Genomic DNA, 21,534 nt, shown 5'->3' with positions numbered 1-21,534 from the left:
GTGGAGGAGGTGGGAAAGACCATGAAGTCCAGAAATTATTAGAAAAAATACTTAAAATGATGAGGACTTATTGGTAATTTCACAATTCTAACTGGTATAATTATAGGGGTAATAGATACCAAGATGGCATCATCGGAGGTCCAGATTGATCAGAATATATTATGAATGATCACTCAAAAGAGTGATGGTTTGAACACACTCACCATTCTTCACCTCAATCTTGGCATCAGCAGTGGCCAAGAATGGTCTCCCCAATATCAGTGGCATATTTGCATCCTCCTCCATATCTAGAACAACAAAATCCGTCGGAAAAATAAATTTATCTATTTTTACCAAAACATCTTCAATGATTCCAAGCGGATATGTAATAGATCTATCAGCCAACTGTAAAGCGATCATTGTGGGATTCACCTCACCAAGTCCTAAGCTCCTGAAAACAGATAAAGACATTAAATTAATGCTAGCTCCTAAATCGCAAAGTGCATTATTAAAATAAGAAGAACCAATTGTGAAAGGAATAGTAAAACTCTCTGGATCTTTAAGCTTTTGTGGCATCTTCTTTTGGAGCACAACACTACATTCCTCAGTTAAGCTCACCACCTCATTCTCTTGAAGTCTCCTTTTCTTGGACATCGCCTCTTTGATGAATTTTGCGTAGTTCGGCATTTTCTCCAAAGCATCAGCAAAGGGAATGTTGATATGAACTTTCTTGAAAATATCCAAGAATTTGGAGAAATGCTCATCTAAAGCTTTCTTCTTGAACCTCTGCGGGTAAGGGAGTGGAGGCTTGTACATCGGTTTTTCTTCAAGTTCAGGCTTCTTCTCTTCGACTTCCTTCTCTTTATCTGCATCAGCTGCATGTTCCTGGACTCCAACTTCTTTTCCACTCCTCAACTCTATGGACTTACACTGTTCTATGGGATTCACCCCAGTATTGCTTGGGAATTGACCGCGATTATTATCTTTCACTGCGTTTGCCAACTGCCCAATGCTAGTCTCCATAGACTTCATCATGGCACCCATATTTACCACATGTGTCTCCAAGATGTCAAGGCGAGACTTAGTTCTCGCTATCCTCTTACCTGATTCCTGCACAAGGGTACTAACCACATCCTCCAAAGACAACTTACCATCACCCTTATTAGTATTGTTAGAATATGAAAAATTTTCATTATTTCGTAAATTAGGGTGAAAAGTATTAGGAACATGATTACCTCTGTAAGCTCCATAACCTCGGTAGCCATTAGGATTAATATAATTAACTTGCTCTGGGGTATGTGATCCTTCAACTCCAGTTGAATCTGCAACATTAATCTTATTCAAAGAAGCTACCTGTGTAGTCAGTGCAGATAATTGAGTGGTGATCGATGTTAGAGGATCCACTGCATACACTCCAACTGGCTTCTTGACTCCCGTACGCTCAGATGGCCAATGAAAACTGTTGATCGTCATCTGCTCCAACATATCATAGGCCTGTACATGGTCCTTTGCAAATATAGTACCTCCAGCCGCAGAATCCACATTCATCCTCGTAGGCGCATTCAGTCCGTTGTAAAACCACTCGATCTTCTCCCAATTTGCAAAATTATGGTTAGGACAACGTCTAAGTAATTATTTGTACCTTTCCCACGCCTCGTATAGCTGTTCAGTGTCCATCTACCAGAAGGTGCTGATCTCTATCTTCAAATGGGTGGACTTGGCAGGTGGAAAATATTTAGCAAGAAATTTTTCTGCCATCCCCTCCCAAGTAGTGATGCTTCCTAGCGGCAGTGACTGCAACCAACTCCTTGCTTGATTCCTGAGAGAAAACGGAAACAAGCGTAAGCGCATAATATCCTCAGACACACAATTAATTTTTACCGTATCGGTTATCTCCAAAAAGGTGCGTAGGTGTAGGTGAGGATCAGCAGTGGCGCTCCCATTAAATTGGTTCTGTTGAACCATCTTTATCAAGGCCAGCTTTAGATCAAAATTGTTGGCATTGATGGTTCCTCGAGCGATTCCAGAATAGTGAGCCTGGATCGTCAGCCTGAAGTGATCTCTGATTGGCACCAGGGGAGGTTGTTGTGCTTCTTCTTCAGCCATTCTCTCAATTTCTTCTCTTCTAGCTCTTCTTAAAGCACGTGCAGTGCGCTCGATCTCCGGATCAAAAAGTAAAGAATTCGCACTTTGAGATCGTCGCATAGACTACAATTAAAAATAAGAAGAAATCAATTAGTAACTTAAAATAAAATAAATAAAACTCTAAATTAAAATCTAAACTAATTGGTAACAAGACTAAACAAAATCAAAAATTACTCCCTGGCAACGGCGCCAAAAACTTCTTGTTAAAAATACTCGCAAGCTTACGAGTGTCAAGTTTTAATATAGTGATAAATCAAGTATCGTTCCCACAAAGAGTAAAATGAAAAATATTTAGTGCTTGTAATTAGAATAGTCTAAAATTTATCTAGAAAATCAAATAAAGAGTTTTGATTTCAACTTAAAATAAAATTCAGAACTTTTAGAAAAACTCGCACACAACTTTCGAAAAATATCAATGAGAGAAAAATGGTCTAGAGGTTTTGATTTCACCTGGTTTCGACAACAACTACTCCTAATTAAATTATTTTCATGAATTTCATTCAATTAATAGCCAAGAACACTTAACTATATTATTTACCTCTCCAGAACAATAAATAATGTGTATCAACTAAGATTCAATTCCAATATCCCTATTAAAAATCTAGTCTTAGTGATATGTGTAAAACGATGTTCTTCCTAAAGCTCCGTTAACGTTATACACTCTCCTGAGCTATATAAACAATTAACGGTGTAATTTCTAATGATCCTATTCAAAATTTCCTCTCCCGAGCAATGGTTTCAAATAAGTATAACAATTCAATTAATGATCAAGTAATTGAAAAAACAATCAAAGCTAGAAAAATAATTAATTTACGAAAATTCAATTCAATAAAATTTACAATTCGTAAAACCGTCTCAACCAGGCTACATCAAACCCCTAGACTATGAAAATTTAGTTCATGATCAAAAATAGATAAACACCAGTCATATTCAAAAGTCTAGACATCAATTCAATGATAACAAATTCGAAAGGAAGAAAAGAAATCCGAATATTCGACGTCGTGTCCGGTCGACGATATTCTCCTTTGTTCTTCAAATTATTCACGTTGATGCACAGATTTTTCTTCTCCAATTGTCACAATCAAGCTCTCTCAATTTGTGTTGTGTTGTTAGGCGGCTCTCCCCTTTGATTGTGTCTTTGAAGTCCCTTTTATATGTCCTCGAAGCCCGCCGAATAAAGCCCGAAAAAGTCTCAAAATTTCCTTCCCGAAAAATTACAAAATCTGAGTTTCGGACGGCGCGGGTGCGTAGTATAATGGCGAGGGCGCACCTAAGCCTCGAATTTGACTTCCCTTTTTCATGTCCAGGAGGTGCGGGCGCGCCCTGCTCTCAAATGTCGAATTCTACAACGCGCGACTATTTTCAAAAAATCATAACTACAAACTAACCGTCGGATTGAGCTGAAATTTTTACAGCAACTTCAAAACATCCTAAAATTTATTATGAACGGTAGAGATCGAATTTTGATGTCTCAATAAGATCTAGTAATTTTCTGAAGTTTTTGCTCCATAATTCATCCTTCCGTTTATTCTTGCTACTTTTCTCCCAATCCTTGCAACTCACAAAAGCAACAACAAATACACATAATATCCACTCGATAAATCACAAAATACAAGTCAAATCATATATAAATTAAGTGCATAAATTGCACTTATCAATGATGAATAAAAAAAGTGATGGTTTGAACACACCCCATCGAATGATTGTGCTTGTTGTATCAGAAATCAGAAACCGATTTGTTATTTGAATGCAGGACAGAAGCACCAACTTAGATGAAACGACCCCTTTTAGACATGAAGTGTTGCAATGCTACTGGGGTATAATGTCCATGTCTAAAAAAATAACTCATGGCAGCGAGGTTGGACATGTCCCGGGAATTCAAGACGATTGATATGGAGCAAGCGTACCGAAGGAATTACAATGGACAGTCAAATGTTTGTTGTTCTTATCTTATTTGAGAGTTTGGGAAGAGGAGAATACGAAGAGATAAAACAAATAAAGAGACCAAATAAATGCCAATGAATTAATGGTCGGCCAAGTTATAGTGGAGGAGGTGGGAAAGACCATGAAGTTCAGAAATTTTTAGAGAAAATACTTAAAATGATGAGAGCTATTGGTTAGTTCACAATTCAAACTGGTATATTTATAGGGGTAATAGATACCAAGGGCATCATCGTAGGTCTAGATTCATCAGAATATATTATGAATTATGACTTAAAAGAGCGATGGTTTGAACACACCCCATCGAATGATTGTGCTTGTTGTATCAGAAATCAGAACCGGTTTGTTATTTGAATGTAGAACAGAAGCACCAACTTAGATGAAACGACCACCCCTTTTAGACATGAAGTGTTGCAATGCTACTGGGGTATAATTTCCATGTCTAAAAAAATAACTCATGGCAGTGAGGTTGGACGTGTCCCTGTAATTCAAGATGATGAATATGGAGAAAGCGTACCAAAGGAATTACAATGGACAGTCAAATGTTTGTTGTTCTTATCTTATTTGAGAGTTTGGGAAGAGGAGAATACGAAGAGATAAAACAAAGAAAGAGACCAAATAAATGTCAATGAATTAATGGTCTGCCAAGCTATAGTAAAGGAGGTGGGAAAGACCATGAAGTCCAGAAATTATTAGAGAAAATACTTAAAATGATGAGGACATATTGGTAAGTTCACAATTCAAACTAGTATATTTATAGGGGTAATATATACCAAGCTGGCATCATCGGAGGTCTAGATTCATCAAAATATATTATGAATGATGACTCAAAAGAGTGATGGTTTGAACACACCCCATCGAAAGATTGTGCCTTTTGTATTAGAAATCAGAACCGGTTTGTTATTTGAATGCATGACAGAAGCACCTACTTAGATGAAAAGACCCCTTTTAGACATGAAGTGTTGCAATGCTACTGGGGTATAATGTCCATGTATAAAAAAATAACTCATGGCGGCGAGGTTGGACATGTCCCTGGAATTCAAGACGATGGATATGGAGCAAGCGTACCGAAGGAATTGCAATGGACTGTCAAATGTTTCTTGTTCTTATTTTATTTGATAGTTTGGGAATAGGAGAATACGAAGAGATAAAACAAAGAAAGGGACCAAATAAATGCCAATGAATTAATGGTCTGCCAAGCTATATTGAATGAGGTAGGAAAGAACATGAATTCCAGAAATTATTAGAGAAGATACTTAAAAAGATGAAGACATATTGGTAAGTTCACAATTCAAATTCGTACATTTTAAGGGGTAATAGATACCAAGCTTGCATCATCGGAGGTCTAAATTCATCTGAATATAGTATGAATAATGACTCAAAAGAGTGATGGTTTGAACACACCCATGGAATGATTTTGCCTGTTGTATCAGAAATCAAAACCGGTTTGTTATTTGAATGCAGGACAACAGCACCAACTTAGATGAAACGACCCTTTTTAGACATAAAGTGTTGCACTGCGACTGGGATATAATGTCCTTGTCTAAAAAAATAACTCATGGCAGCGAGGTTGGACGTGTCCCTGGAATTCAAGACGATGGATATGGAGCAAGCGTACCGAAGGAATTTTAATGGACAGTCAAATGTTTGTTGTTCTTATCTTATTTGAGAGTTTGGGAAGAGGAGAATACGAAGAGATAAAACAAATAAAGAGACCATATAAATGCTAATAAATTAATGGTCTGCCAAGTTATAGTGGAGGAGGTGGGAAAGACCATGAAGTTCATAAATTATTAGAGAAAATACTTAAAATGATGAGGGCATATTGGTAAGTTACCAATTCAATCTGGTTTATTTATAGGGGTAATAGATACCAAGATGGCATCATCGGAGGTCTAGATTCATCAGAATATATTATGAATGATGAATCAAAAAAGTGATGGTTTGAACACACCCCATCGAATTATTGTGCTTGTTGTATCAGAAATCAGAACAGGTTTGTTATTTGAAAGAAGGACAGAAGAACCAACTTAGATGAAACGACCCCTTTTATACATGAAGTGTTGCAATGCTACTGGGGTATAATGTTCATGTCTAAAAAAATAACTCATGGCAGCGAGGTTGGACGTGTCCCTGGAATTCAAGATGATGAATATGGACCGAGCGTACCGAAGGAATTACAATGGACAATCAAATGTTTGTTGTTATTATCTTATTTGAGAATTTGGGAAGAGGAGAATACGAAGAGATAAAACAAATAAAGAAACCAAATAAATGCCAATGAATTAATATTCTGCCAAGTTACAGTGGAGGAGGTAGGAAAGACATGAAGTTCAGAAATTATTAGAGAAAATACTTAAAAAGATGAGGGCATATTGGTAAGTTCACAATTCAAACTAGTATATTTTAAGGAGTAATAGATACCAAGCTCGCATCATCGGAGGTCTAGATTCATAAGAAAATAATATGAATGATGAATCAAAAGAGTGATGGTTTGAACACACCCCATCGAATGATTGTGCTTGTTGTATCAGGAATCAGAACCGATTTGTAATTTCAATGCTGGACAGAAGCACCAACTTAGATGAAACGACCCCTTTTAGACATGAAGTGTTGCAATGCTACTGGGGTATAATGTCCATGTTTGAAAAAATAACTCATGGCAACGAGGTTGGACGTGTCCCTGGAATTCAAGACGATGAATATGGAGCAAGCGTACCGAAGGAATTACAATGGACAGTCAAATTTTTGTTGTTCTTATCTTATTTGAGAGTTTGGGAAGAGGAGAATACGAAGAGATAAAACAAAAAAAGAGACCAAATAAATGCCAATGAATTAATAATCTGCCATTCTATAGTGGAGGAGGTGGGAAAGACCATGAATTCTAGAAATTAATAGAGAAAATACTTAAAATGATGAGGACATATTGGTAAATTCACTATTCAAACTTGTATATTTATAGTCGTAATAGATACCAAGCTGGCATCATCGGAGGTCTAGATTCTTCAAAATATATTATGAATGATGACTCAAAAGAGTGATGGTTTAAACACACCCCCATCGAATGATTGTGCCTGTTGTATCGGAAATCAGAACCGATTTGTTATTTGAATGCAGGACAGAAGTACCAATTTAGATGAAACGACCCCTTATAGACATGAAGTGTTGCAATTCTACTGGGGTATAATGTCCATTTTTAAAAAATAACTCATGGCAGCGAGGTTGGACGTGTCCCTAAAATTCAAGACGATGGATATGGAGCAAGCATATCGAAGGAATTGCAATGGACAATCAAATGTTTGTTGTTCTTATCTTATTTGAGAATTTGGGAAGAGGAGAATTCGAAGAGATAAAACAAAAAAAGAGACCAAATAAATTCCAATGAATTAATGGTCTGCCAAGCTACAGTGTAGGAGGTGGGAAAGACCATGACGTCCAGACAATATTAGGGAAAATACTTAAAATGATGAGGACACATTGGTAAGTTCACAATTCAGACTGGTATATTTATAGGGGTAATAGATACCAAGCTTGCATCATCGGAGGTCTAGATTCATCAGAATATATTATGAATGATGACTCAAAAAATTGATGGTTTGAACACACCCTGTTGTATCAGAAATCAGAACCGGTTTGTTCTTTGAATGCAGGACAGAAGCACCAACTTAGATGAAATGACCCTTTTTAGACATGAAGTGTTGCAATGCTACTGGGGTATAATGTCCATGTCTAAGAAAATAACTCATGGCAGCGAGGTTGGACGTGTCCCTGAAATTCAAGACGATGGATATGGAGCAAGCGTACCGAAGGAATTGCAATGGACAGTCAAATGTTTGTTGTTCTTATCTTATTTGAGAGTTTGGAAAGAGGAGAATACGAAGAGATAAAACAAAGAAAGAGACCAAATAAATGTCAATTAATTAATGGTCTGCCAAGCTATAGTGGAGGAAGTGAGAAAGACCATGAGGTCCAAAAATCATTAGAGATAATACTTAAAATGACGAGGACATATTGGTAAGTTCATAATTCAAATTGGTATATTTATAGGGGTAATAAATACCAATATGGCATCATCAGAGGTTTATATTCATCATAATATATTATGAATGATGACTCAAAAGAGTGATGGCCTTGAGAACACCCCATAGAATGATTGTGCATGTTTGTCAAAAATTAGAACAGGTTTGTTATTTGAATGCAGGACAGAAGCACCAACTTAGATGAAACAACCCCTTTTAGACATGAAGTGTTGCAATACTACTGGGGTATAATGCCCATGTCTAAAAAAATAAATCATGGCAGCGAGGTTGGATGTGTCCTTGGAATTCAAGACGATGGATATGGAGCAAGCATACCAATGGAATTGCAATGGACAGTCAAATGTTTGTTGTTCTTATATTATTTGAGAGTTTGGGAAGAGGAGAATACGCAGAGATAAAACAAAGAAAGAGACCAAATAAATGCCAATGAATTAATGGTCTGCCAAGCTATAGTGGAGGAGGTGGGAAAGACCATGAAGTCCAGAAATTATTAGAGAAAATACTTAAAATGATGAGGACATATTGGTAAGTTCACAATTCAAACTGGTATATTTAAAGGGTTAATAGATATCAAGCTGGCATCATCATAGGTCTAGATTCATCATAATATACTAGCGACCGAGGCACACGCGATGCGTGTGCGACGTTTGTACATGAATATTAAATAAGTGTGTTACAAAATCTTGTTTTCTTCTTATGATGATCAGAGCCTAAAACTTTTGCGTGAGACTTTCCTGTGTTAAGAGTAATAACATATCCATAGAATTCACCGACCTGAGAGATAGGTGTTGAATGTTGATGTATTTTTGGAGCTTCTCGTTTCTTGGTAAAGACACATGGGTGATTGGTTGTTAAAATCAATTCCAATCAATTCCTAGATGACAGCATGCCTTGAGCAAAAACATTCAACTTAGTCACAGAAGGTTTAGAAAACTAACATTACTGAAAATAATATGGTCATTTAACCGTCGGAGCTTTTGAATGCAATATGCACATCGATCCATGAAATGACAAAATAACCACTAAAATACTAAAAGGTGAATTATACTTGAAATCCCAGATGAAAGAGGCAAATTTTCTCATATATATCAAAGTCTACAAAGTTTAATGACAATATTAAGCGCGTAATCTTTGGGATTTGAAAGAAATATAAATGAAAAGTGATAAAAATTAATTCATCTAAGCCAAAGCAAGTATAGACCAGGAACAGATAAAATAACTATTGACTTCCCTCTCCATCTTAGATTCCTCAAGTCATATATATGTCAAATTTATTCCTCTAGATAGATTCCTTAGAATAACTAAAGTGGATCAGAATCTCAAAATCACCCAAGAGCCAATATAATGTGTAACATAAGCAACCCAAATAAATAATTGAAATTGAAATATTTTAGTTCATGTTTAAAACAGGCCTTGCATCTTCAGGGGTGGGAGAAAATCACTTTTTCTAGCGGAATATTTTCATTCATTCAGACTCGGCTTCTTATGAGAACAAAGATAAATTGACATTGATAAAACCACATAAAACAAACAAAAAGGACATGGAAGGAAGACTATGTAAGTAAATACTGAAAATCGTCCCATGCACTTTAAATATCTCAATAGTAGAATGGATGAGTCGAAATAACATAGACTCATCAGGTTTTACAAATACATTGAACAACATTATTTACTAAAGAAAACTGTAATAGATAAGAACAAACCGGTATTTTTCATTGGCGTTTGTTTAAAACGGTGATCAATAGGAATGAAAGTAATTCAAGAAAATATTATTTATAAAAGAAATTAATTTAAGGAAAAGAACATTCACCTTAACCTAACTTATTGTAAGAAGGGAAAGGTTGTACGCCAATCGTCATGCTTTCCGAAAGTAATGTCCTAGAATTGAACAAAACAAAGCAGCATGGCAGCAAGTTTTTTTTTTTTATATGAAAGCAAGCTGTGAAACACATCTTTTAATCATTGAACATGTAGGCATAATATTTTATCATGGAGTAAGAAAATTTTCTATAATAAGGTCTATCGGATTTTTTTATGTAGTCCGCAGATGTAAATAGTAGTTCTCCTAGTGGTAACAATTGAGTTAATTAGAACATGACTAAAGAGAAAAATCATTTTAAAGCATAAATAAATATAAGAAAATAACGTATCACAATGAATTGAAGTTGAAGCAAAGCTGAGTCGTTTAAGCTTAACCTTCATTTTATTAATTTGCCTTTGTTTACATTAACATGTTATCAAATTTAAAATACTGAATAGAAACTAAATTGAATGTGTGAACAGAAGCAAAACAACTTTTTGTATATTGTTTTTGAAATGATGCTTCGAAGAATTGCCACAGCAAGTGCTATATTAAGGCAAATAATAGTCCTTTACAGTAAAATTTTTCATCAAAATATCCAATAATTAACGAAATAACTCTAATTTCCAGCAAATGAAATCAAACAACACGGATTCCCATTGAGCGAAATCCATGAATAAATAGGAGAAGAGAATAATAACACAATAAATTGAACGACATAAATTTTGATGGCTCTGATGGTGAAGTTTCTTTCGGTGGCTCTGATGGTGAAGTTTCTTTCAAATATTTCATAAATATCTTTTAACTTCCACCATTTCATAAGTTCATCTTCTTGCAAAAAATTGTATTGAGTTGCATTTGAAAACACATCGAAAGAAATTGGGAGAAAAAAAATCTCATGTAGTTTGATTTGAATTTTCTATATATATAAAAAAAAAACAAACAAACAAACTCATGTAATATTGTGCAGCAAGGAGATTTTGAACAGTAGTGAAGCATAAGCAATTTTGTAATTGTGAAATTAAAAAAAATAATGTGTACAAACCAAGGGAGTGAAAATTTAAAATTGAAAAAATATGTTTACCGAGTTTGCAATGAAAAATAATTGTGATACGATCACCTACTAAATTCAAAAATAAAGTTCAGAATGCAACAAATAATATGTGAAATATGACACTGCGAGTTTACCAGTTTAATAGACATTGGTCTCCTTAAAGCATCTCATTCGTTTAGGAGATTGGTCTTCTTAAAGCCTCTCCTCTTTAAGCCATCATATATGGAGAAATACGCAAGCATAAATATTTTGATTAAGTTAATTGAAGATGCTAGTTAGGTAGTAGGTTATATATGGGGTGAAGTTGTGATTTAACCTAGAAATTCAGTTTCAGAAAAGAAAAAAAGAGCAGGAAGTAAGAAATTTATGTTTGATTGAAACCCAATCCATGCAGAAAGTAGAATCAAAGTCAATGTCGTAAGAATTAAGTGTAACCAAACACTACAAATAATAGATATGCAACTCTTAAAAAAATAGATATGTAACATGTTTACTCTTATCTCTTAATATTCAAAATTAATTAATTTTCGGCTCGAAATCTATATAGACTTGAAATTTTTTATTCCTATATTCTGGTATAAAAGTTTTTGCAACAAATTGGACCATAAACTACATTTAAAAGCGCACTGAATGAAATCTGAAAAAAAAACTCACGAACTACTTGGATATAAATAGTATTTGTATATAATATCCAAAAGTTAAATAATAAAACTCATGAGAGTAGTTAAATAATCATGTTTATCTCTTCAGAATGGAACTTGAGTGTGCTGCAGAATTCCATGGGGCATGGCTCATGAGAATAGTTATTATGAGAAACAAAAACTCTACCTGTTAGAGTAAAAAAAAAAAATTTCTCTTTCACACATTTTATCAAACAGTTTGATGTTAATTTAATGGTAATAGCAAATTAGCATGAAAGAAAGTACATAAATTTCTCTCAAAGCAGTATAACCCGAAGGGAACAGGAGAAATGTAACTAAAATAACTAAAATTAATCAAATAAATGCTTTGGGTACCTTAGAATTGACGATGAAAAAAAAATCAAATCTTTCATCTACAAAACCAAAATTCGAAAGAGTACCCCAGAATCAACAGTTCAAAAAATCGATTGATCTTAAGTGAGGGCTTCGTGGAGGAAAAAAAAAAGCGTACTTTGACTAATTTCTTTATGGGTTTGCTTTAACGCGTCGATGACTTGGGAAATCGGAAAGATGGGAGCTTTATGGTGTGAAATCGCAGTCTACACGGCAAAGCATTTGAACCTGATGACAGAAAAACCTAGAAGTGGAGAAATGATGGGAAATGCATACATGAGTGATGAGATTAACTAACTGCTCGCATAATGAAATAGAGGAGACGAACGTGATTGGAGCAGTTTTGAAGAGTTGGAGTGGTTGTGGTCCGCGGGACATAAATTTAAGGTTCCACCACGTTCAATATAAGGGTCAAAAGTGGAAAATTAATTTTGTGTCACTTACGTGCCAAATGATGACTCAAAAGAGTGATGGTTTGAACATACCTCATCGAATGATTGTGCCTTTTGTATCAGAAATCAGAACCGGTTTTTTATTTGAATGCAGAACAGAAGCATCAACTTAGATGAAACGACCCCTTTTAGACATGAAGTGTTGCAATGCTACTGGGGTATAATGTCCATGTCTAAGAAAATAACTCATGGCAGCGAGGTTGGACGTGTCCCTGAAATTCAAGACGATGGATATGGAGCAAGCGTACCGAAGGAATTGCAATGGACAGTCAAATGTTTGTTGTTCTTATCTTATTTGAGAGTTTGGGAAGAGGAGAATACAAAGAGATAAAACAAAAAAAGAGACCAAATAAATGTCAATGAATTAATGGTCTGACAAGCTATAGTGGAGGAGGTGGGAAAGACCATGAAGTCCAGAAATTATTAGAGAAAATACTTAAAATGATAAGGACATATTGGTAAGTTCACAATTCAAACTGGTATATTTATAGGGGTAATAGATATCAAGCTGGCATCATCGGAGGTCTAGATTCATCAGAATATACTAGCAACCGTTGCCCACGCGTCGCATGTGTAACGAAAAATGTGGCAAAAACATTCGTGTATAACTGAACACATGTTCTCAAAATATATTTAATTTAATGCAATCAAATAAGATAACTAAATATTTAAAACACATGTATATACATGAGCATGTACCTTTTAGAAAAAGATTGAACAAAAAAATGTTGAATATATATATATATGTGTGTGTGTGTTCCACGAAATAATCAATTTGTTTTAGATAAATTTCAAAGATATTCCTATATATCAATATTATATATATATATGTTCCATGAAATAATCAATTTATTTTAGATAAATTTCAATGATATTCCTATATATCAATATTTGAACTTCAAATTCTTTCACGACCACTTGATTTTTTGATGTGTGGACGTATGATATGAAATTTTATATGGATTTAGCATTTAATTTCTAGGATACGTATATATTCGTGACTGTATATACCAAAATTGTTGTATATAATTTTATTAATCGATATTTAAATCTGTTAATTTTTTCCAATTAGCACAAAAGATATTTCAATTAAGCTGTTTAAGTACGTCATACAAACATATATTATTGTTGCTAAATAATAGTTGTACCTTAATATTGTATTTCCTTTCATGTATCTTCTTATATCAATCTTCCTGCTCCATTTGAAAGAAAAAAGGTAGTAAGATTATAATAGTTATAAAATTCATTCTTTACAATAGTTAATACAGATAGAAGGAGTGAACACGCTAGCTAGATAATAGTTGTACCTTAATATTGATATTGTAAAGAATGAATTTTATGTCCATAAATATAATATGCTTCAACAGTATGAAAATAGTTAATCGTGCTTTCCAAAATATCGTCCATTTCTTCGGCATCCACGTCTATTTCAAGGTTTTGAGTTCTGGCTGCAATTGAAAAATTGAAAGAGATGTGCGAATATTTGTATAGAAATTTTGGTTTTAATGTGAAGAAGAAAAGAAAGTACATCCATATATGAGAGACATAGATCAATAATTAAATGGACAAATTAGTACGATGCATACGCCATATCATTTGGTTTCATTAGGTTGAAGACACGTTCAAGATATTGAAACTAAATTAGTCCAAACAAATTTTATTACTGGTCACAACACTTATAATAAAAGAACTCACCTTCAAGTTGCTCAATGTGTGGCCACGTAGCTCAGTCCTTCCTCCGCATCTGTAAAAAGGGTTGCCCCTGCGAAATCACAGGAAAAAACAAACTAATAAATTATTTGTTTAACCCAATATTATTTTTTAAGAGAAAAACACTTGTTTTTTAAGTAAAGTTGTTGACATTCAACAAATGTTCTATTAAATCGTCAGAAACCGAAAAAAGGTAATAAAATTAAGTCGCATAACAAAATTTCCAAACTCGAAACAGCAAGTAAAAAAATAGATTTATCATCTTCACGACTGGGCCTCTTCTTGTGCTCTCTCCCCAAACTATACTAGAGCTAGAATCACTCATATATTGCTTGGATACATGAACACCCTGACTCTAGAACCCATAGATTTTGGTGGAATATTAGACTTGAATTTAGCGCGAACAACCCCGCTGTTGCCGTGAGGACGTGTGACCTTGCCCCAAATGCACCGGTAGTGAGAACCATTCTTCTTAACCTTGGCTTTGTAAATGTACGCCATCCGCTTCCCTTGGTACCATGTCACCTCCTCTTACGTGTTCACTCCTTCTATCTGTATCAACGATGTGTTTGAGTACTGGTTTGAATTCGACCACTTTTATTTGATTAGTTCAAACACATACCTGGTGAAAAAAAAGCGATTTTCACAGTAAAAACAATTAGCAGATAGCGAATTAAGCAGATTTTTTAAAAAATGGACAGAAAAATTAAGATACATTCAAAAAAATGAATAAATAGAAAACATTGACAATTTGTATGTACCTCGAGGAACAAAGGATGTTTATACAGGGAAAGATCGATCCGGTAAGGAAGATGGACAATGGAGAAAATAACAATAATGAGTCAATCATTCGTGTTTCATGATAGCCACATATATTTACCCCAACCATTAATGTAGTTCCAGAACGGTTGAAGAGAAAGACAGATGGGTAAGGAAACCATTTGATAAATAAATGAGATTGAAGAAACATCTCGGTTTTGGAGGAGAGAGTGGGGAGAAACAGTTAATTACTTTCCATAAATTTCAGATAATGGAAAGCTAATGGAAGGAATTAAATTTTAAATTCAAAAATGACACACCAATGTACAAAGACAGTTTGTATGGGAGGCTCATCTTTAATTAAATAGCAAAAGATTATGAATGATGACTCAAAAGAGTGATGGTTTGAATGCAAGACAGAAGCACCAATGTATCGTCCAAATTTCTCAATCGAAACGTTACTCAAACATACTTACTTAAAAATTTGGTAAAAATAAAAACTTTGCGGAAGCATCATCTTATTTATTAAAATAGCATATAAAATGTGCACAAAATAAAATAGCATCTAAAAATATTTGCCAAAACATGGCCATCAACTAAAAAAAAATTAAAACTTGTTTGCTTCTCATCAAATAAAATGGTTTAAAACATCTTCCATTCTAAAGCATTCACACTCATGCATTGCCCGTTGGATCGACCTCTGCCTCTTCTTCATGTATGCCCACATAATCATCAATAAAAGCATCCACATCATCATTACCTGCACCATTCAAGTATAGTGAGTCGAAAGACTCAGCAAGTGCATGCAGAAAAGGATTTTCTAACTTTAAAAGGAAAACATTAACTTAAACTCTCATGCAATAAACATAATTTTAATATAGCCATATCATAAAAATATTTGGGGAGATGAAGTATGAGTAGTGTGGTAACCGTCATAACGAGTCATTCATAGTTTTCTGTTGATCAACAAGTATATGGCTTTAAGCCCGTAAACTTTCAAAACTCAATAAACATGAACCGAACACCTCAGGAATGCTTCACGTATCACAATCAAGCAACATACTCATAGAAATTTTCAAGAAAACATTCATAAATCATCAAATAAAACACCTAGGGTTTTATCTTGAAAATAACTATATTCTTGAATGGGTTTAAAAACAGTAAAAACTTGTCTGGATCGTCTGATTAGGATTAACCTAGACTGCGGAACGATCTAGCCTTGAGAAGCCGAAGAACCCTCGCTTGGAGATCGCAGTGTTTAAGAGAGATTTTGAGAAAGAAGAGTAAGCGTTCATGTAGTAACCCGCATTTCTAATTAAGTGATTAATGAGTAGTTAATCACATGATCATGTCTAGATTAAGTAAAACATGATTAAGTAAGTTTCTGTTGGGATAACGGCCTTCAGAAACAGATCCAGGATACTCGAACATGGGGGGCATGGCTCGGGAGGTTCGGACGCTCCGAACTGGAGTTCGGAGGATCCGAAGAGGATCGGAGGCTCCGTCGGTGGGATCGGAGGATCCGAACAGGGTTAGGGCTTACGTCATCAACTACGTCAGCAAGGTGACGTCATGGATGACATCACTGATGTGACTTCGGAAGACCCGAAGTAAGGCTCGGACGGTCCGATCATGTTTGGACGATCCGAAATCATGATCGGAGGATCCGAACCAGTTCGGAGGGCCCGAAGCCGAGTTCGGACGGCCCGAACGTTGTCTTTAAATAGAGGAGCCGAGGGTCATTTGTGACTCGCTCATCTCCTCTCTTCTCTCTCGATTCCTAAGCCTTCTAACTAAGATCTAGGGAGATTTAGGCATCTTACGGGGAATCCGGAAGTGGCTTAGTGATCTAGACATCGTCGCGGAGCTACGACCTAGTTTTGAGGCTATCTTCAGCAAAGGGCTAACGATGGACGCAGGTATAGCTTTGGAATCCTAAAAATATTTAGGAGTATGCAATAGTTTAGTTAAGGCTTTTAGAGCTTAATTGTTGATGCATGGGTATTTGCATTGTAGTAGCTAGTAGACTGGACTAGTAGGCTTGGAGTTTAGACCAGCAGAGCTAGGTTTGACCAGCAGTGTTAGAGGTACATAAGTACTGACCGAGATAGCCGACATGATATATTTGCTTATATGTTTCATGAGTATGTGCTATATGTTTTATCATGTTTTAGCATGTTTTACCGTCTTAGCACATACATGATTTTACATGTGACTGCATCCGGAGAGATGTGAGTCATTGACAGTCTCCAAAGGGAATGATGATCTCATTTTTGACTCGAGTCAGGTATGACAGTTTCCATATGGGACTTATATCCTGCTTTGGATTCGGGTCAGGATGGTGTTGGCTCAGCCCTGATATGGAATATACGAGTACCCCGCGGAGTAGCTCTCTGGCCGGTGCTACATATTCCCGGCGCCATGAGCAAGTGTTTTCACTTGAGTTTTAAATCATCTGTGTGCGCATATTTGTATTTATATCATTTCTTCTTATAGAGCGTTTTAGCTCACGCCCCTGTGTTTGGGTATTGTGTACCTTGTGGCGGGGCTGGTTTGAGGCTGGACGGTCCAGGCGGCTCTCAGCAAGATTGAGCTTTGGAGAGTGCGAGGTTGTAGAGGGTAGGGATTTATTTACCCCGAACCTTCGATTTGGTTGTATAATAGTACTTATACACTTGTGATAGCGTCGGTTGTATTCTGCCGATTGGATTTGTTGTATTTTAATTATCCGCTCTTTACGCTTTAAATTTTTATTGCGTGCGCTTTTACTATAACTCTGATTAGGTAGTGAATCCGGGTTGGGTCACTACATTTTTGGTATCAGAGCAACGCATTGCACTGGGAATATCGTAAAGTGGATTAAGTAATTATCTGTTCTTATGTAACAGATGGCAGATTACGACGAGAGTCACGGTAGCGTAGACGGCGGTCGTTGGGGCGATCCAGATGATCGTAGACATCGAGGACAGCCCGAGGAGCACAGGCAAGTGAGCATGCGTAGGTTTAAGGAAGTTAGCCCGAAGCCTTTGATGGGTGGTGAGACAGCCGAAGAGGCGGAGGATTGGATGGAGAGGATGGAACAGTGCTTCCAGGAGTTCCATTGCACGGCTGAGGATAGGATGGAGATTCTTGCCTTTATGCTTGAGGGCAGAACGAGGAAGTGGTGGAGATCTACTTCCGCACCGTTCATAGCAGCTAGAGGTGCAGCTACTTGGGTGGAGTTCCGTACTGCTTATCAGAGATTTTATTTTCCTCCAGCTCTTCGTCAGGCGAAAGCCAGCGAGTTTTTGAGTTTGCGACAGGGGACGATGAAGATCGAGGAGTACCAGCAGAAGTTCTTTGATCTGCTACTCTTTTGTCCTCATATTGCTAATAGTTCTATGGCGAAGTTTGATCATTTCCTTCAGGGTTTGAATCCTGACATTCATCGTATGGTTGCTGTGGGCGGCGATGGGACTTACGAGGATTTGGTGGACCTTTGTCGCCAGGCCGAGGACAGTATTCGGAGGAACAGGGGACTTTACTCTTCTTCTTCCAGGCCAGCGAGCTCTAGTCCTTTGGGTCCGAGAGGACAGTCCTTCAAGAAGCCAGGAGGTACTTCTTCTTCTTCCTCTGGATCTAGTGGAGTGCATCGTTTTGGTGGACAGAGACCGAACCGGTGTATTCAGTGCCGACGCAGACATCCGCCAGGGCAGTGTGGTCGATCGGCCACTGCATGTTTCCAGTGTGGCCTGGAGGGTCACATGAAGAGAGATTGTCCTATGCTGATTGGGGCAGCGAGTGGTTATGGAGGTTCTCAGGCATCTGTTCAGCCACCTCAGTACCAGCAGCCACCTTTCCAGCAGAAGTATTCGTAGTAGCGCCAGCATCCGCAGCAGTCTCAGAGACAGCCTACTCAGACTCCTTCTCGGGGTCATTCTTCGTTGAGGCCACGTACCCAGGGTCAGGTCTTTGCGCTTAACCAGGAGCAGGCAGAGGCTGACAGCGATCGGATGATTGCAGGTATCTGTAGTTTATGTGGTTTTCCTGCATATGTTTTAATTGATACCGGTGCATCGCATTCTTTTGTCTCAGCACATTTCGCTAAGAAGTATAGATTGCCATTTATTCCTTTAGACGTGTTGCTAGTGGTTTCTACTCCCATGGGGAGAGAGGTTTTAGCCAAGCGTCTAGTTGGGGGTTGTGTTTTGGATTTTGAAGGACATCAGCTTAGTTCAACCTAATGATTCTAGCGACAGAGGATTTCGATTGCATCATTGGGATAGATCTATTGACTACCTACCGAGAGATAGTGGATTGCTATCAGAGGTTTGTCCAGTTTTGTCCAGAGGATGACGAGTCATGGTATTTCTATGGTGAGGGAGTGCGACCCCCGATGCTAGTGGTTTCAGCTCTGAAGGCCCGACGTGCTTTAGAGTCTGGCGGGGAAGGCTACCTTATCTATGCCATTGACGCATCCTTAGGAGAGCCAGATATCCAAGAGATACCAGTGGTTCATGACTTTCCAGATGTGTTTCCGGAGGAGATTCCAGGCTTGCCACCAGTAAGGGAGATTCAGTTTGGCATTGAGTTAGTGCCAGGGACTACACCAATTTCAAGAACTCCTTACCGATTGGCACCGTCAGAAATGAAAGAGCTGCAGAAGCAATTGCAAGATCTTCTTGATAAGGGTTATATTAGACCTAGTGTTTCGCCATGGGGAGCCTTAGTACTGTTTGTCAAGAAGAAGGATGGTTCAATGCGGTTGTGTATCGATTACCGCCAATTGAATCAAGCGACAGTGAAGAATAAGTATCCTCTTCCGCGGATAGATGATCTCTTTGATCAGTTACAGGGTACTTCTGTCTATTCGAAGATTTATCTTCGGTTTGGGTATCATCAGTTGCGAGTTCGACAGGAGGATGTTCATAAGACAGCATTTCGTACGCGGTATGGACACTATGAGTTTCTAGTGATGCCGTTTGGTTTGACGAATGCTCCAGCTGTTTTTATGGATCTGATGAACAGAGTTTTTCGCGACTTTCTGGATAAATTTGTGGTGGTGTTCATCGATGACATTTTGGTGTATTCTCACAGCATGGATGAGCATGCCTACCATCTCTATACTGTACTGCAGGTCTTGAGGGAGAGACAGCTATACGCGAGGCTGAGTAAGTGTGACTTCTGGATTGACCGAGTTGTGTTCCTTGGTCATGTCATTTCTCAAGATGGCGTATCTGTTGATCCTAGCAAGACAGAGGCTATTCTGAATTGGTCACGTCCGACTACAGCTTCTGAGATTCGTAGTTTCCTTGGTTTAGCAGGATACTATCGTCGTTTTGTGGAGAATTTCTCTCAGATAGCTAAGCCTTTGACTCAGTTGACGAAGAAAGACGTTTCTTTCGTTTGGTCTGATGCTTGTGAAGACAGTTTTCGTGAGTTGAGATGTCGTCTGACGACAGCTCCAGTTCTTGCTTTACCGTCTAGATCAGGTGGTTTTGTAGTCTTCACGGATGCTTCTCTCCAGGGTTTGGGGTGTATGTTGACTCAGAATGGCCACATGATCGCTTATGCTTCCAGACAGTTGAAGAATCACGAGGAAAACTATCACGTACATGATTTAGAGCTTGCAGCCATTGTCTTTGCTCTTAAGATATGGCGTTACTATTTGTACGGAGAACGATTCGAGATCTTCACCGATCATAAGAGTTTGAAGTATTTGTTCACTCAGGCTGAGTTGAACATGCGGCAGCGTCGTTGGATGGATCTATTGAAGGATTACGATTGTGAGATCAAGTACCATCTAGGTTCTTCAAATCCCGTTGCTGATGCACTTAGTCGCAAGGTTCATGTGAGTTCCCTTCGTACCAGTTCGGTTTCGAAGGCAGTGGAGGAGTGTTGTTCTTCGGGATTTACGTTCCGTCATAAGAAAGAACAACAAGGGATTCGTGTCTCTTCTGTGCTTGCAGAGCCTGCGCTATACAGACGAATCCGAGAAGCTCAGAATTCTGATCTGAAGACTTTGAAGTTGGCCCGGCTGGCTGAGGGTGATAACACTTCTGGTTTCCATTTGCAGGGAGACGGTCTGTTGTGTCTTTCTGGTCGAGTTGTGGTACCCGATGATTCTACTTTGAGGGATGAGATCTTATCGCAAGCTCACCGTAGTCGATTCTCTGTACATCCAGGCAGCATGAAGATGTATAAGGATCTTCGCACTCGATTTTGGTGGAAAGGGATGAAGCGCAGCGTTTATCAGTTCGTATCCCGATGCCTTGTGTGTCAGCAGATCAAGGCAGAGTTTAGACGACCCGGAGGGTTACTTCATAGCTTAGAGATTCCTGAATGGAAGTGGGAGCATGTGACGATGGACTTTGTCACCCACTTTCCTATGTCTTCCAGGAATTGTGATGTTATTTGGGTTATCTTGGATCGGTTGTCGAAATCAGCGCATTTTCTTCCCTATAACCGTGATTACACCTTTGATAGGATGACACAATTGTATGTGCGGGAGATTGTTCGATTGCATGGGATTCCATTGAGCATTGTCAGCGATAGAGATCCGAGATTCACCTCGAGATTTTGGGGTAGTTTCCAGCGAGCCCTTGGTAATACTTTGAGCTTGAGTACGGCTTATCATCCA

General features: G+C 37.6%; 1 long non-coding RNA gene across 1 annotated transcript; it reads right to left on the bottom strand.

The window, feature by feature from the left end:
* Positions 1 to 2,059: 2,059 nt before the first annotated feature.
* Positions 2,060 to 11,178, bottom strand: LOC140886521 (uncharacterized). The gene is made up of 3 exons (XR_012151577.1): positions 11,095 to 11,178; positions 9,916 to 9,983; positions 2,060 to 2,187 (listed from the first exon to the last, which is right to left on the bottom strand). It is a non-coding gene; the product is annotated as an uncharacterized lncRNA (long non-coding RNA).
* Between the last annotated feature and the right edge of the window lie 10,356 nt (positions 11,179 to 21,534).

The sequence above is a fragment of the Henckelia pumila genome, chromosome 3 (assembly GCF_033568475.1).
Source record: "Henckelia pumila isolate YLH828 chromosome 3, ASM3356847v2, whole genome shotgun sequence".
Lineage (NCBI taxonomy): Eukaryota > Viridiplantae > Streptophyta > Magnoliopsida > Lamiales > Gesneriaceae > Henckelia > Henckelia pumila.
Note: the sequence above shows the minus strand (reverse complement) of the source record. Positions and strands in the feature narration are given on the sequence as shown.